Source organism: Ornithodoros turicata, chromosome 1 (assembly GCF_037126465.1).
Source record: "Ornithodoros turicata isolate Travis chromosome 1, ASM3712646v1, whole genome shotgun sequence".
NCBI lineage: Eukaryota > Metazoa > Arthropoda > Arachnida > Ixodida > Argasidae > Ornithodoros > Ornithodoros turicata.
Window position 1 is genome coordinate 71,583,927 of NC_088201.1, and position 16,550 is coordinate 71,600,476.

The following is a 16,550-nucleotide window of genomic DNA, read 5'->3' on the forward strand; positions in this document are numbered from 1 at the left end:
ACGAAAGTGTTTCGCTCCTTTGTACTCTAGGAGCGGGTTGGAAATTTTTGTTTCATACACTACGATCCCAATGAATGCCTCTGAGGGATTGGCAGTTCCGTGGGACTGCCTGTGTCCTTCAGCAAGACGAGCGTAGCACCTGTTCTTCGTTTTTAGCGCGATGCAGTGTTGTTTTTTGTAACTTGTATCAATAAGAAGACGTGCAGGAACGAAAAAGCAAAAAGAAGAGAAAAGTAATATCAGTGGTGGATATTATATCGGACAATGTTTTATTATTACACGGACTCCCCGTTGGCGTACAGAAGTATTGGCGCAAAATGGGCTTGGCAATATAGGCAGCCCATATTGGACCAATATTGGTAATCCTGGCAGCCCATATGGGTCCAATATTGGACCGATATTGGCATGCTGCTTGGGAATGTGCAGTAATACTCAACCTTAATTGTCACCCCTTGCTAAAAAAAAACATCCAAATGGATAGCAGCTTTCATGTCCCAGAAAACATTTCCCACGGTCTTACTGGCAGTCGACTGCGCTTTACCTTTCTTGGGTGGCGGGAAAACCATATGTCACCACTCCATGTTGCTTCTTTTTGGTCGCTGGGGCGAAATTGTGATATCCGTGCTTCATCACACGTGACAATTTATGACAAATTTTCGGCTCCTAACCTATTCCAGAGCCGTTCACAGATCGCATGTCACCTGTCGGGGAACCCCTCTTGCACTGGCTTTGGGGATATTGTGTGCAAAGACGTATAGCTTAATGCGATAAGGTAGTGACTTTTAATATTTTTTAAGTTAAGCTGCATAGAAAACGCAATGGCAAGAGCATATTCATACGATTTAAGAATACGAGTAATAAAGAGTTTAACAGAGGGTAAAACGAGTTTTGTGTTCCCTGTTAATTGCTCACCTGCCTCGCTCCCGCTCTCGTATTCTTCGTCGTTTTCTAGAGTCTGATTTGTGTTTGGGTTTAGGTGCATGTGTAGATTAAGATTTTGTGAATTGCCAAGCTCGCTTTTTTGCCATTTCCCGCTTTTGCGTTAACACTCTCTACAAGCTGCGTGCATAGCTCGTTTAATTCATTGTCTCTTTCCTTAATCTTTAATGATGGTCTCAACATTGACGACACTGATATTCACCTCTGCCGCAATTTGTCGCAATTTGTGTTATTCGCCATTCTCAAGGATGACGTGTTCAACAATTGCGATATCACCGGCGCGACTGTACTTGGACGACCGTGTCCACGCGGTTCATTTGTCAACAGATCTCGTCCTTCGCCAGACTGTTGACACCATTCGTACGCCCTTAACATCGTTTGTTCCCCTATCGCTTGCTATCTTGTCAAAACCTCAGCTACTTTAACGTTGTCCTTAATAAGAAATTTCATTATGTATCTATGCTCCATAGCTAGAGAGGCATTGCTCGCCGCAATGACAGTTGCGACTGCAGTGAAGGCGCCAAATATGTCAAGCTGGGCACAGAAAACTCCAGGAGTAAGACGTTACGTCCTCTACAAGTTTTATCGTGCTACAGTTATTCATCGATTTTATTTCGCACAAAAGTCTAGGTCAACCTTGAACAACTCTTGTACCACGGAAAACACCGTGCTGAGACGAGCAGTGGCATAGCCTGATCGTGACACGACATACCACGCACCTCCTTCCCACAACTGAGAATATTGGTTCCCGACATTACGGAATAATAACTAACTAAGATTGTCATTAACGATACAAGAAGTTCAATCCCTCAAGTCGTGGTGTGTGCCTCTCGGATTTACCATTACATCTGAAACACACTGCAACTTGTCTGTAATCGACTATTATTGTTTCATTCAGTACAGGCTTCTATTTTGTCATTAGGAAGAGAAGCACAGCGGGCAGGGTCATACGTTGATATCTTCGTGGGTCCACAGAGGAGGTCGTAGACGAACTCGCAACAGGCGTCCACGGGTGCTTCCAGGTTGTGTACCATCAAGAAACATCCAGTGCCTGTGAGAACAACGCATACTGTTGTTAGAAAGTCGTCACTACAGTGTTGCTGATCTTCTTGATCAGATGTACTAAATGGACGAAATTGTTTAGTCCTCTCCGCGCTCTTAACATAATCCATCGAATAATCCTGGATAATGAAGGTTGTATTGCCAAACGAGAGAACCCCTCGAGTTTTCTTGAGGCTGGGTATGTCGCAGCGTAAGCCATGTACCCATTGGATTCTGATTGCAGATCACGTGTGTTCAAGCGTGGCTACAAAATAGGCGTGGGAGAGAGGCGCACGCATTCACATGCAGGGTGTTTCACCTAAAGTGATAAAAAATTCTAACGACGACGTACGCGCCGGAGGATTGTGGGACTTTCGGCAATTACCTTCTGGGAACATTTGCCGCCATTTAGGAAGGCTTTGGACAATGTTTAATTTAGGGAAATTTGAAAATTGCAAAGCGAACCTCACTTTTTTACGGAAATATGAAGTCCTCCACGGATAACCAGACCCAACAAAAACTATGCACAGTATCGCAACAGAAATAGTATAAAAAAATAGTAAAAATTCCGCTTTATCTCAGCCTGCTTGATTGTCGCAAACAAGAGCGCACGGAAGCTGCGGTGCGAGGAGGAAGTGTTCCCGCCTCTTGTTTTACCTTTCTTTCCCCCACTTTGACCTTGACGCTGGTGACAACCGTCTTATCACAAAGGGAACAAAATAACCGTCTCATCACAAAGAAGGCAAAACAAATGAAGGAGGCGGGGAACCGGGGATACATGTTAATTTTTGGTACATGTACAGGGGAAGCGATACATGTTAATTGTTGCTATACGCGGCACGTGTCTTCTCACATTTTCATTGAAAATTGGCTTTTGTTATGTCTTCCGGTGTCCGCATGGAGTGGGATTTTTCTGGTGACTATCACCTGAAGCTCTCGAGGAATACTAGTGTCAGTCATAAATATTGATACCTTGAGAAGCTTTTATGACAGAAACGGCATAGGCCTTCAATACTCGAAATTAAGTCCCGTACGTTCGTTGGTTTCTTGCCAAATTAACGTTGAGCCAAATTTTAGATCCGAGCGCGACACCCCACCTTGGGTTTATGGGCCTGTTGCTCTGGGCCAGGTGGCGCGAGTGAGCAGCAACATCAGCGCCCCAAATCATGCAACACTCCCCAGTTTAGCAGACGACGCGGCACTGTCAAGTACACGGTTTCGAGCTGTTCGCGCTTTTCAAGAAGCACCGCTTTTTCTGTTGATTTCCTACAGGTTTTGTAGCTTCCTTGGCACCATACCGTTTGACACACCATGCAAAACCCTTTGATGGAACTCCTTACTGTTGGGATCCGCGGCCGTTTGGGCCCGAAATGGCGCTGTGCAAACTTCACTGCGACAGCCCTATAGCGGCAAAGAACTGCAGCTTCCACTTTACTTTTGTTACGGAACCACCTGCCATGAAGACAGTGAACCATAAACCAGAAAGGGTGCTTATCACGAAGGGCGAGGTCTGGGGGAGGGGATATGTCTACTAAGAAAAAAAGAAAGGAAAGGTCAGCCAGACGGAGGTCGGCTTGCTATTCCAGAAAAAAAAAAGGAAAAGAAGAACAGGAAATATATATGCTGAGTGAGGCATTTCTTAAGAGGGGATACCAGCTCCCTCGGCCCCATGTATTTTGTATGGGACAAACTTTGCACTTTCTTTCGGTAAGTAATGCACCGATTTTCACCAGACTGGTCTTGTTCGATACCATTCGGAAATGCGCTTTGTCGCTCCAGGAAGAAAATTATTGGTTTTCTCATTCACAGGTTCCTGGGTGTTATCCTGGACCGCAACCTCTCGTGGAGAAGGCACATTGACTTCATCATCTCAAAGGCTCAGCGCTTGGGGAATGTGATTCGCCACTTTGCCGGTGTGCGCTGGGGCTGCACTGAGCTGGATCTTCTTGTGCTCCACAAAACTCTGGTTCGCGGCTCCCTGCTATACAGCTTGTCCGTATTGCACGGTATATCAGCCACGTCTGAACACAAGCTTCGGTGTACACTGGCACGCAGCCTGCGGACGTGCCTTGGTGTCCCGCGCAACGCTGAGACGCGGATGGTGATCGCCGACGCCGGAGAAATACCTATCGATGTCCTCCGCCGAAGAGAAACCAACCGGCACTACTTACGGTAACCTGCTCACCACCGGCGCCATCCTCTGGTTCAAAAGCTACGTAGGCGGAAGAAGAGTAAACTCTCGCTATGTGTTACAGCAGCATCTGGCAACATCCCTGGCTTTACTGTTGCCCCGACCGCCCTTTTAGTGGCACCATGGACACTGCCGAGCCCATCCCTCTCGACACCCATCCCTGGCCTCTTGTGGTAGAAGAGCCCGATCCCCGTTCCGGTTCTCAAGCAATCTGTTTTGGAAATGATGGATACAAAGTACAAAGGCCGCACGGCTGTGTTCACAGATGGTTCGTCTACGTCGGATGGCTCCTCCGCTGCCTTTGTCATACCGGAAGAGTCACTATCATGTGGGTTTCGCCTGTCACATCGCACTTCGTCGACCTCTGCGGAGCTGTATGCCATCTTGGTATCTCCTAAAGTCTGTCTCCAACTACTCTCTCCTCGCTCCTCGGTGATATGCACTGACTCAAAATCAGCCCTGCAATGTGCAGGAAGCATGGGCATCCGCGGCTCGTTGGCCCCAGTAGTAGTTAGTATACTGACGGCGCTCAAGGTTCTCGGCGAACAGGGACACCGGGTGACCCTACAGTGGGTCCCCGGCCACACCTCAGGGCAATGGCATTCAGGGCAACGAAGACGCAGATTTGGCGGCTGCTGCGGCCCACCGTATCTCCAGAGCCATGCCCATTATCCTCTCCAACGGAGATAGGCGCCTCTACTTGTCTGCATTGGTGTCACCCTTGGCCCGCCAGCAATGGCTCCATGACATATCACTCAATGGTCGCTCCTCCATGCAGTGGACCCGTCATTATCATTTAGCACGCCAGGTGGCTTCCGTAGCAGCTTTACGACACTCCTGCGGCGTCTACGACTCAACCTCGCCTTCAGCCCTGTGTTCCAGGTTAAGCTGGGTTACAGTAACACGGCGCTGTGCCTAACTTGCCACACCCCAGCTACGATCCTCCATATCATCGAGGACTGTGACCGGTACACGTGTGAATGCCGGGTGCTTCGACGCCAACTTGAACTCCTTGACCATAGACCATTCAGCTTGTCCAAAGTACTTGGCCCATGGAGCTCCCCTGTGCATCAGTGCCGGGCTCTTCGCTCCCTGTTTGCTTTCATGCAAGACACTGGACTCTTCGAAGAGCTCTAAACAGAACTCCGACAGTCTGTCGTCGCTTGATTTTCATCATAATTCATCCTCTCATATTAACCACTGTGAAGTGGGGTAGGGTCCTGTGGCTACCACGGGGAAACATCCCATGTCATCATCACTTCTTCATTTATTGTTGTTGTTGTTGGTGGTGGTTTTCTCAATTAATTTTTCTAAACACTTTACTGAAGTACAAAAAATTACCGAAATTGGGTACTCAAGCTTTGAAACCCTCTTTTAAAAAAGCTAAAAGACTTATGCAAGAATTTTCCTGGCGTGGCAAAATAAAAATCTTTCTAGAGCATTTTAATACCAGGATCATCCGCATTCTATCACTATCTTCATTACCTGTTCATTATCATTCATTATCTGTTCTCCCGATATATGATAAAATATCCGGCGTATGTTTTTCGGTGTTTTTCTATTAAAATCGAAAACGCGGAACCCTAGCTATAGGTGAGAAAAGAATGCCTCCGCCACACAGCAGCGTAAATCCAACACCATATTCTTGATTCCCTTTCCTGCCAGGTTCCCTTCTCCCTGTTGAATTGGAAGTCCTTGAAACAGCCTTTTTGGGAGACTAGGTAAGGGGACGACAAAAGGGTCTGTTGTTTGAGATAATGCGTGTGTCGTGCTCTCCGAGTCTGTTCCCTGCCTTGGGTTTTTCCGACCTGATCGGTATGACAATGCACGCTTTCTGGCAGGCAGGCCTGCGGCCGTGGTGTATCAGCCTTGTTTGTTTTCTGTGTACAGTGGCCACTAATTTTTCGGTGAAGCGACCCTGGATCCTAAGTTTATATGCATACGAGTTTTTAACTGCACTAGATATGAAAATCGGCACTGCTTTTGTAATCAGTTGCTCCGGTGCCAGGGTCTAGGAAAAAATGTTGCCGGAAGAAATGGCCCAGAAAGAAATGGTCCCGACGGCAAACGCGGAAAAAATGGTCCCATACCAGCCGCGCGCGGGAAACTACCACGGCGAACTGAGACTAACCTGGACATATATGTAACCTAATTAACCTAATAATAAACCAACCAATATGCTGAGCTCCCTTTCCACTCCTTATATCACAAGCAAGAGAAACTCCGGACGGGGGACCATTTTTCCGCCCTTGCCTTTCCGCCACTTTCAAAAAAACCTATTGCGCATGCGTCATCCTCTCCTTCTCCTTGCTACCCGCGGGGTCTCGAAGTGGTTGGAAGCAAGCGCCATTGCTGTGCAGCCATGCCGGTGAATTGCGTGTCATTTGGCTGCAAACACTACTACGTTAAGGGCAAATCGTTGCGATTTTTCCGATTTCCTTGCAAACGGTTATATCCTTAGAGACGGGAAGCGTGGATTCGCGCAGTAAAGAGGCTGGGTAAAGACGGAAAGCGTTGGGAGCCGACGCAGTATTCAAGGCTATGCGGTGCACATTTCGTCGCGGGTAAGAAAGTTATAGCACATTTTCATTAAGTAATTCTGTGCTATTTTTATGACTCAGTCACTCATTGCTGCATATTTGCTTTTCCTAGGCGAGCCCAGCAACGACAGAAATCACGTCGATTATGTGCCGACAGTTTTCACCTATCGAAAACAAAGCAGTAAATCCGTTCTGGACAGATACGAACAGCTCAGTAGGAGGTTGACGGTGAAAGGTACGGCGTTTGAAAAACAACGCATTCCTTACGTGCGTTTTCGTTACTTTACGCTGTATTTGATTTCAGGTCAAAGCACAACACAACGTGACCATCAAAAGAGTCAGCTCTATGGCATGGATGCGGAGTGAGTTATAGATATCGATATAGTATACACGCGATTGTGTGAGTTGGGGGAAAACATGCTGACCAATCCTTATATTTCACTTGTCTTGCCTGTTTTCTGACCAAGGAAATCAACTGGCCAAGGTATCAAGACACCATCAGTCATCGTGACGTCCGCCGAACAGACACAAGAGGCTGTGCAACCTCGCTCAGGTCGGCGTTTACAGACTCCCATATCAAGTCACTAATACAGCAAAGCTGAATAATATTACATATGAATATATGCTCTGTAAGGGGATGACATAGTGCATGTGTGTAATATTGTATATTCACACTGTACAGATCACTGTGAGGATACCAGCACAGTTGAAGTAGAAGACGCAGTATGTTCTGCAGTGAATCCGGGTTAGTGCACACGATCAGTTATGTGTCAAATTCTTGCAATTTCAACTGTTGGACTATATCATCGTTTACTATTCAGACCTCAGCAGCGGAGACCCAAACAACGACAAAAGTGTGCAGTCACTACATCCTGGCGACCATGAGGAAGCCTGTTCCCTAAAAGTGACACGCCTACAACAGGAAGTGATGGCACTCACAGCCAGGACCACGTATCTTCAAGATGAACTGAATGATGCAAAATCTCGCTTTCTGAGTTTGTCGCTAATCCAGGACAGTGTTGGGTGCCGTTATTACACGGGACTTCCAAATTTCGGAGTCTTTCAAGCCCTCTTTGACATGCTTTCGCCCCGTGCCTCGGTGATGACGTACTGGTGCAGCTCAGAGAAGAAACAAGATGAAAGGCGCGGAACGACTAGAGATAGACGTCTAATGGAAGAATTCTTCATGGTGCTCGTAAGGCTAAAAAATGGTGTGCCTGTGAAGGAGATAGCACGAAGCTTTGGGATATCGGAGGGTAACTTCAGCAAAGTATTCACGACTTGGATAAATTTTCTTTGTCGTGAATTAAGAGATATCACCAAACTTCCTAGAGTTAGGCAAATACAGACACACCTTCCGAAAGCATTCCACAAATTTCCAAACACAAGGTTTGTGTTAGACGCAACAGAAGTGCGAATCCAGAGACCATCCTCCCTAAATGCTCAGAGGCAGACATTCTCAAATTATAAGCACTACAATACGTACAAAGTAGTAGTAGGCTGTACGCCAGATGAATATATAAGCTTTGTGTCGCGCCTTTGGGGTGGGTCTGTATCGGATGTTGACATTGTTCAGAGCAGTGGAGTGCCTCGATTCCCTTGAACCTGGTGATGCAATAATGGCTGACAAGGGATTTAATTTCCCTTGTGTGCCTTCAGGAATAGACATATACATTCCTCCTTTTAGGGAGAAATGCCAAGCTCAAATGCCCTGCAGTGCCGTTCTCAGCACAAGATAAGTTATGTGAAAGAGTACATGTTGAACGAGTTATCAGACGAGTTAAGGAGTTTCACATCTTAGATGGTGCCTTTCCCATTAGCGTGGTTGATATTGCCGAGCAAATATTTCATGTTTGTTGCTACCTCAGTAATTTTAGATTCCCCCTGATTAACGAAATATGAACAGGCAGCGAGGGTGTCATTTTTCTAAGCTTGCTGCATGAGGTATGTTTTTCAATGTAATGTGCGACCTCAACATTCCTCCCCCCTCTGTTCTCTCATTGTTAGTTGCCATGAGCTCTGTTATATCAGACATGTTGCATGCTAAAGGTATCACATATGAAGCATTGTGCATCAATCATCTATGTCGAAGCAAGATATAGCTTTTGTGTTTTTTTTTTGTGTTCTTTCTTGTATCATTTATTTTGTGCAAGCTGTTCTGAATGTTATTTCGACTGGGAACGTTTAGACAGAATGTATGTATATTTCATTTAAAAATAGGCCGTAATGTGCTTGCAGAGCTGTGCATTTGTGTAACGTTGTAAATAATTGTACGTGTATAGTATTGTATAATTGTAAGTGGGCTGGCCCTCTGATAAGTAGAGAAAGCTTGTAATGGAAGAACAGTCATGAGTACAACTATCTGGAGGAAAATATAAGCCATGCTTAACTTTATATACAAATGACATTCATTTTTTAGCCCACATTAGCGGAGCCTCCTTATACGGATCTTGACACCACCTTTATTGGAAACGACATAGTACCCTTTCAGGTACTTCTTGTACGGGACATAATGCCCCATGCTTCCCAGACGGCGGACTCTTGTTGTGATTACCTCTGGCATGAGGGCATGTTCCACACAGTAGTGTAATGCCGGTAGGCAATTCACTTTCCAAAAGTCCTTATAGAAAAAAATTCTTGCTATGCTTATGGACTTGGCCAATTCTACATTATTTGTCCACACAACGAAGTCACACCAGCGGTGACCAGTGACAGCCATTTGACCCTGAACCTGGTAGTAATATATGTGTGATCGTTTCAGTGTCATCTCACCATTCACTACCTCACAGTAGAAGTCCTTAAGGGCACAGGCTTCCGACGGACACATACCCTGCTTGCTGAAAGGGCATTTAACTTCTAAGAGCCCCTCTTCACCGACCACATGGGCAATTCGGTCAGGCGACGCAGCCAAAACATTGTGTTCAGGATGGATGTGCAAACCAGTTTCTTGTACGTTGATGTCCTTCTCGTACAGGGTCATAATTTCTATGCATTGACTGCATCAGCCTCATGTTGTCTTCCATAGATGATCTCCTTAGTTGCAACATGTCGCCGTGGGTACAGTATGTCCCGTAAGAGTCCATCAGGCTTATGACAATTGATTGCACGTCCAAAATTGGAAGCTGTGATACGTCCCACCCTTTCTATGTGCCACCTTCGGTTCTCTGCTTGACCTCTTGTGGCTTCTCTCCCTCTCTCAATCTGATATAGGGAACAGGTAGCTCATGTATTGTGTGACGTCATTTCTAGCCGTCACTTCCCAGAGATCTTCGGTATCTTCAATCACAGCCTTTGCCTTTTCTGGGGGTGCAACGGATTGTGTACTGTACCTGAGCCACAGAAGCGACGGGCAGCACTCCTTTAACTTCGTTTCAAAAGCTTCATAGTCAGCAGAAGGGCAGCCCTGACTTCCCTTGCACGGGTTGTAGACTCTTTTTTTCACCTGTGGGGCTGGCTTGTTCACAAGGAATTTTCGGAACGTGATATCCTTCAAAGGGGCAGCTGGGGCATGTTTCTTCGCTGTGATAACAAGATAAATAGAATAAGCTGAAAGTAGTGTTACTCATCTTCACGATGCTTTGTCACATTATTTTATGTGAAAACCATGTGGTCAGATCATCACCAATTGCCAGTTTTAAGGAACACATGATACCATGCCTGCGTGGACATGGCACATGTCAATAAACTATTTTATGTCATATCGTCAATTGGTTGCTGTGTCTGACATTCGCTTTTACGCGTGCATGCGCGGAGAATGTGCACATAAGCTTAGATTTTACATGAGTGCAGTAAATTACAAGCTAGGAGGGGATAAACTTACATTGGCTGGGAATTATCCACTGGCTGAGCAGGTCTGTACAAGATTGCAGGATAACTTTGTGGTCGTATGATTTTTTTCCGCCACGTAGAACAAGAGAGCTGCTACGTGGTGGCAAGTTTCACTGAGCCTGAAAGAAAAGTTCATTCCGCTGAATCACTACTTTATGAAGTTAATACCACTGTATAATCTTGAATGCAAACTGTAAGTTTTATACTTCAAGCTTAGAAGTCTGATGTTATTTTCTACTCACCCGGCAACGCATCTGCAGTGCCCACCAAGAACCCGTCCGCCATCACAATGAAACCACGTCGACACGATATATTTTCCGGTCTTCATTGATGGCTTGCAGGTGCATCTCACCAGTAAGTGTTCGGAATTTGCACAGACGGTATTAAGCATGATATTGTCTACGTACCCCTCTACCATAAACGACCAACCGCGATGCGCCTGCCTGACGGTCTTCGTTCAGGTACTCCCACACCTGCTTCTGCTGTATATTGCATTTAGTTAAGTCCTTTATCCACCCGTTTCGCAAGAATGGAAACGGAATGCCGTCCTCCTCGATCATGGAAACCAAAAGCAGTACTTCAGTCAAAACAACAGCTCCGTAAGTGCATATCCGCAAAGTGCAGCGTAGTCTTTCCGGAGTCGTTTTCTAACCGGACACCCTCGAACCCAGGATAGCGTTTCTCCCGCAGTTAATAGACGGCGCCAGTTCCAAAGAAAGAGGCGGATTTCTTCCGGGAGCAGTTTTTCCGGGACAACTTCTTCCCGGGCCACTTTTTCCGGGACCCACAACTCCTTGTCATAGTAACGATTTATTTGTTATTGGAGAATCGCTTCCTAATCTTGCCATGTTGTCTGTACTCATCGAAATAAAATATAGAGGAACAGAAAGAAGAGATGCAATCCGCACAATGCAAGCGGTACAGCGGATGTAACCGCACATGTTCCTCGTTGAGTGGCTTGTAGCTTTTGCTGTTCATTAACGTTAATTTAAAAAATCCTGTCTCCCAATTTCAATAAATAATGAGGGCGAATGATAGCACTTGATCGGCTATGATCCATTTGCTCAGCTGTTGACGACGGCGCTCCTCTAGCATTCTGTATATTGCATCCTGATATCCTGTAGCATTGTCTCCAATACAGCTGGTTTTGTTCATATACGTACCCGAAAGAAAAAAAACAAGTAAAAAACTATGGACTTCTGTCTGAACGCAGCGGTAATACGACCGCTGATTCGAAATCGAAATAGTAAGTTTCGCACACGGTTGGATGACTGCGCCCGAAAATGCTTCGGAATTGTCGGTACTATGTCGCCGAATGGTTCTGTGTACACAGTAGCGTCGTGGGCATTCCAGACGTGGAGATCATAACCAGAGGTCCCAGGAAAAAGCAAGTATTCTGGTGAACGTTTCGTGATCGTCGCTTGAGCCATAAAACAATTTACCGTTTCTTTTAGATGTCCGTTTATCACTGTTCACGTATCTCCAGAACAAAGGCGATACGTCAAACCACTGGCCAATTTTCAATCGTGACGACTAACGTCTTCGGTAAATCCCGATTCAATTCGATTAGTGTCCTGCGAAATAATTTTTATCGGAAGACGTTTTGGTGCACCGACTTCTCGGTACACGGACATCCCGGTACAAGAATTGTCGCGTAGGGAAAATGTAGGCCAGTTCATCGCCATCAGAAGTTCCAGCTTTCGTGATAAATTAACGTATTGCCAAGCTGGAAAGGGGGATGTATATGTGAATTTGTTCAACAATGTAGATTTGAGGCTGAGGCAGCGGTCCTATGGAAGCAGCAACACAAAATTTTCAAACTCTATTAAATCGGGTATAATGTTGTCGCTCCTCAATTTTCATGTCGATCGGGTTCGCCGTTGAGGTACAGGCAAGCTCTCAAGTAAATTAATGTTTTATTTCTGTAGTAGGGGAACGATGTTTTTTTCGGGCTTATGAGCACAGTTTCTGAACTATTCCAGTATTTAGATATGTATTTATTCATGGTACCCCAAGGGTCAAATGACACTATATTAATATAATTCGGTGATTAATATATTTGGTTTCCAACAGCAATTGCCTCGATTCGAAATTCCGATGTAGTATTCCACATTCGATTCGTTTTTGTTGTTGTCGCTGTAGCAGTACTGCAGATCGATCTCAGGCCCAAGCGGTTACATGGTAACATACAATCAAACGGACATGAAGTTAAGAAACACTGTAACGTGACCCACAATGGTGTCCGCGCATTTGGTCGAACGTCGTTTGTTCGAAAGCCGTTTGACCGAAAGCCGTTTGGTCGACGCCGTTTGTTCGAAAGACGTTTTGTTGGAAGGGAGTTCAGAGCTCCGCGGAGTGCGTCGCGCGCACCTGTTTTTCTGTAACTTTTGGCTCGGGCATACGGAGCAGGCAATCAGTGTCCTCTGCTTTTTTTTTCTTTTTCCTTTTTTCAGTCGAAGAGGGGAGACCACTGTCATTTCAGACCTTCGTCATTTACGAACAACACAGCTGAACAGAACAGTGGGGAAGAATCCGACGAACTACACATCTGCTGGTACACATTCAAGAAAGTGGCCTCTCGTTGGAAGCAGCCGATAGTCTCTGCTTCTGGGCACCCTTCTCATTGCCTGCGGCAAATTTAAAGGGAAAGTTCTGGAAATGGGATATAGCCATATGTGCGCGAAAGCCACTATAGAAATGTCTGTGGATACTAAGAAGGAAATTTCACCATGGTACAACAAAGTATATTAAATTAACAGCCTATAAAACATTCGTTTCGTTCAACCTTGCTTAGAGTATGCATCTGCAGTCTGGGATCTCTGCACATCCACGCTATCCAAAAACAAAAAAAAAAAAAAATGAGAGAGAGAAAATGCAAAGGTCTTCTGCCCGGCTTATCTCCTCTAGGTTTCGAAGGACTTCAACGATGAAAGATGAAAGTCACTGAAAAGGTTAGCCAGCTGTAGGGATCGAACCCACATCTTCTGGATTGCGTTCGTCTGGTTGCGTTGTTCGAAGGACTTATTCGGTTAATGTTTGTTGCGCCAAATAAATTTAGGTTCACTTGCACACAGGCGCGAAGTAAATAAACAAAAATGAATAGTCAGTTAAATACAAACAATACTAATACATTGTTAAAATTTGTCCACGTTCCACGCGAATAAATTATCCACACATGTCTTTCATTTATTTGGCAAAAATGTTTATTATTTGCGACGAATTATTATTTGCAAAAGGGTTGGGGGATTAGGGGTGAAAGACATGTATGACATGCTTAGTCGCTATGTGTCAGAGCTTCTTCTTCTTCAACGCTCCAGGTGAAGGAATAAAAAAAATCGATTAAAGGACCGCTGCCGTTTCGATCAAACGGCGTTCAAGAAAATGGCTTTCGACCAAATGTCCCGCGTTCGATCAAATCACTTCGACCAAACGGCGTTCGTATTCAGTATTCGAAACTACAAGATACGCAGTGTTTCTAAAAGACGACAAAGCTTCGGAAAACTTAGCCGTATTAGTTCGTAAATATGGCCCATTTGTTCCGTTCTTCCAGGATAGCGGCCATGCCAAAAATAAATTTTGGAGCAGAGACTATTGTTCTCCGCGTAGTATTTCTTCCTATGCATATGCATTTAGTAAGTTGTAAGTAGAAATGAGCGTAAGCGTTTTCGACTCATCAAATAACTGTGGTGTTTGTTACAAAAACACCTCGGTAAGATAATTTATTCCGTACAGGTTTTAACCCTCGTTTATGGACTCCACTGGCGCAGCACATATCTGCAGCGTCCCGCGCATGCATGTACCGTGATGCCCGTGTACCGATATGTCCATGTACAGAGATGTCTGTACCAGGAGGTCCTGTACCGAAATATATTGTACTGAAACGTCCGTATACCTAGTCGAAACTGTAAAAAAAAAATGTTTTGTCGTCTATTATCCTCCTGCCCGATTGTGACCGTTTCAAATAAAGGAGAAATAACAAATGGAATGAGACTCGTAAACATCAAGCGTAGGCTGGCCTGCGTGCGTGTTTTGTAGATTGTTGATATTTTATATGGTTAATGTAATCAATCAATCAATGCACCACACTTTTTCTGTCAATCAGATGTCTCGTCCGCGTCGGGGCCAAGTTTGAACTCGTAGAGGAAAGGTTCCCGAACGAGGCGTTTTTCCTTCCCCATTTGGCCGATAGGTAAACACAAGCAACAGCAATGCAGACAGACAAGCCACTGTGTTTTTGAAAGAAGAACATACATCTAATCAACCCCAGAAGAACACCTGTAGGGGTTGCACTCCCTCTGCTAGAGAGCGCCACAATCATCGGGTGTCTGAAGGGTATTTATGACTCAACCTAGTGCAATTTCACACTGTTGCACTGCCCTGTCAACGTGATCCGGACTGGTCATTTGGTATTTCAATACTGTGAGGTAACACAGATTCGAATCTGGCACTGCAGGTGCTTTCACCGTGCACCTGGTTATGCCTCTTTTTTCCTTATGCTCTTTCGGACAAATAACGGCACAGTTCTCTATTTAGGACGCACTGACCCTTGCTTTCGGAAGTAGCAGGTAGAAGAGCGAAGGACGGAACATCTTGTCTATTTTTCGTCATGGACGTTTCTCACCTGTCAACGGGCAGGTACACAAATCATGTCACCTACGCTGAGCCGCCCGCCATTTGAGTGCATTTAGTTCTTTTAGTTCCGTGTTAGCGCCGCGAGGCAACTGTGGCTAAGAGCAGCATACATAGATGTGGACACATGGAGTCTGGACAGGAGGAAGGAGTAGGGGACATAGCGGTTAGTATATGCGTCCTGAACCGACTTCACGGGGAACTGTGCCACTATTCGTCAGGAAGTTCTGCCGGAAAACCCAGGGAAAACCTCAGACAGCACAGCCGGTGGTAGGATTCGAACCCAAAACCTCCCAATCTTCAGCACGACCTTGGCTACCACCAACGAACGGATGCTTTTAGTTACTCTGCCATGCCGCTGGTGGAATTTCATTCAGTTGTCCTCTATTTAGAGGATAAACCAGATAGAGATAAACGAGATAATATAAGATATATATAGATAAACTAGATAAACCAGACATCAGGCAGGAAAACAGCTTGGTAACAACAGCGTCTCCATCGCCACCACCAGATGAACTGTCAATGTCTCACCGTTTAGCTGAGGAGCTTGAGCCACTAGACATGTCCCGCAATTGATGAACAAGATCGGGTAAACCACATAAACGGGGTCGGAGCCTGCAAAAACAAGAAGAAAATGACCACAACCGCAGCACTTGTTCAGGTCAGTGCGTGTGCATGCACGGTGATTTTGGATTTGAGACAAAGAAGCATCGGAAGAAGGAAAATGGCTGTTTCGCAAATACATGACTAGACCCGGGATTCCTAGGCAAATGCCTTTCCTTTTTACTTTTTTTCGTGTGGTTCTAATATGCCTGTCAATACAAGAGCACGAACTGGGTGCTGGGCAACCTCCTGTATCGATTTGATAGCGCCTATAAATGCCTATTCCGGCGCCCATTTTGGACTAGATGCCTAAAACTCCGACTCAACATCGAAAAACGCCTCTAATGGCCCTAAAGCGCTGGCGAAACTCCGTTGTCCAGGCGAAATTGGCATCGGTCACGACGCACGTCCTTTTGGCACCATAGATTGCTTGAAAGAAGCGAGAATCTCGAAGGTGCTGGAATGTACGTAAGCTGAGAATTGAAAAAAGGGTACTCGGTACAGTCGCTTACTCGTTATTTCTCTCCCTTCCAGCATTGTGTTGTTTCCTGGGTCGTTATTATAAAATATAGTCATGTTTCCTAACGGCTTTGTCGCAATCTAGATCTCACAGAGCTATTGCCTGTTTACATCTAGAAGAATCCCCGAAGCTTTTTTTTAAATTTCTTCTTTTAATGCCGAAAACGAAATCTAGAAGGCGAAGCTAAAAAGTTTGAGGACTGAGAAGTTTGCGCGTTAGACTGACGCCTCCGATGCTCGTAGCCCATCTCGCACTTTGC

The 16,550-nt window shown here is 45.4% G+C and overlaps 2 pseudogenes; one reads left to right on the forward strand and one right to left on the reverse strand.

Moving 5' to 3' along the window:
- LOC135369383 (uncharacterized) overlaps positions 1-8,659 on the forward strand; it is a 42,331-nt pseudogene extending 33,672 nt beyond the window's left edge.
- A 477-nt stretch (positions 8,660-9,136) lies between these two features.
- On the reverse strand, positions 9,137-10,824 carry LOC135369469 (uncharacterized; annotated as a pseudogene).
- Between the last annotated feature and the right edge of the window lie 5,726 nt (positions 10,825-16,550).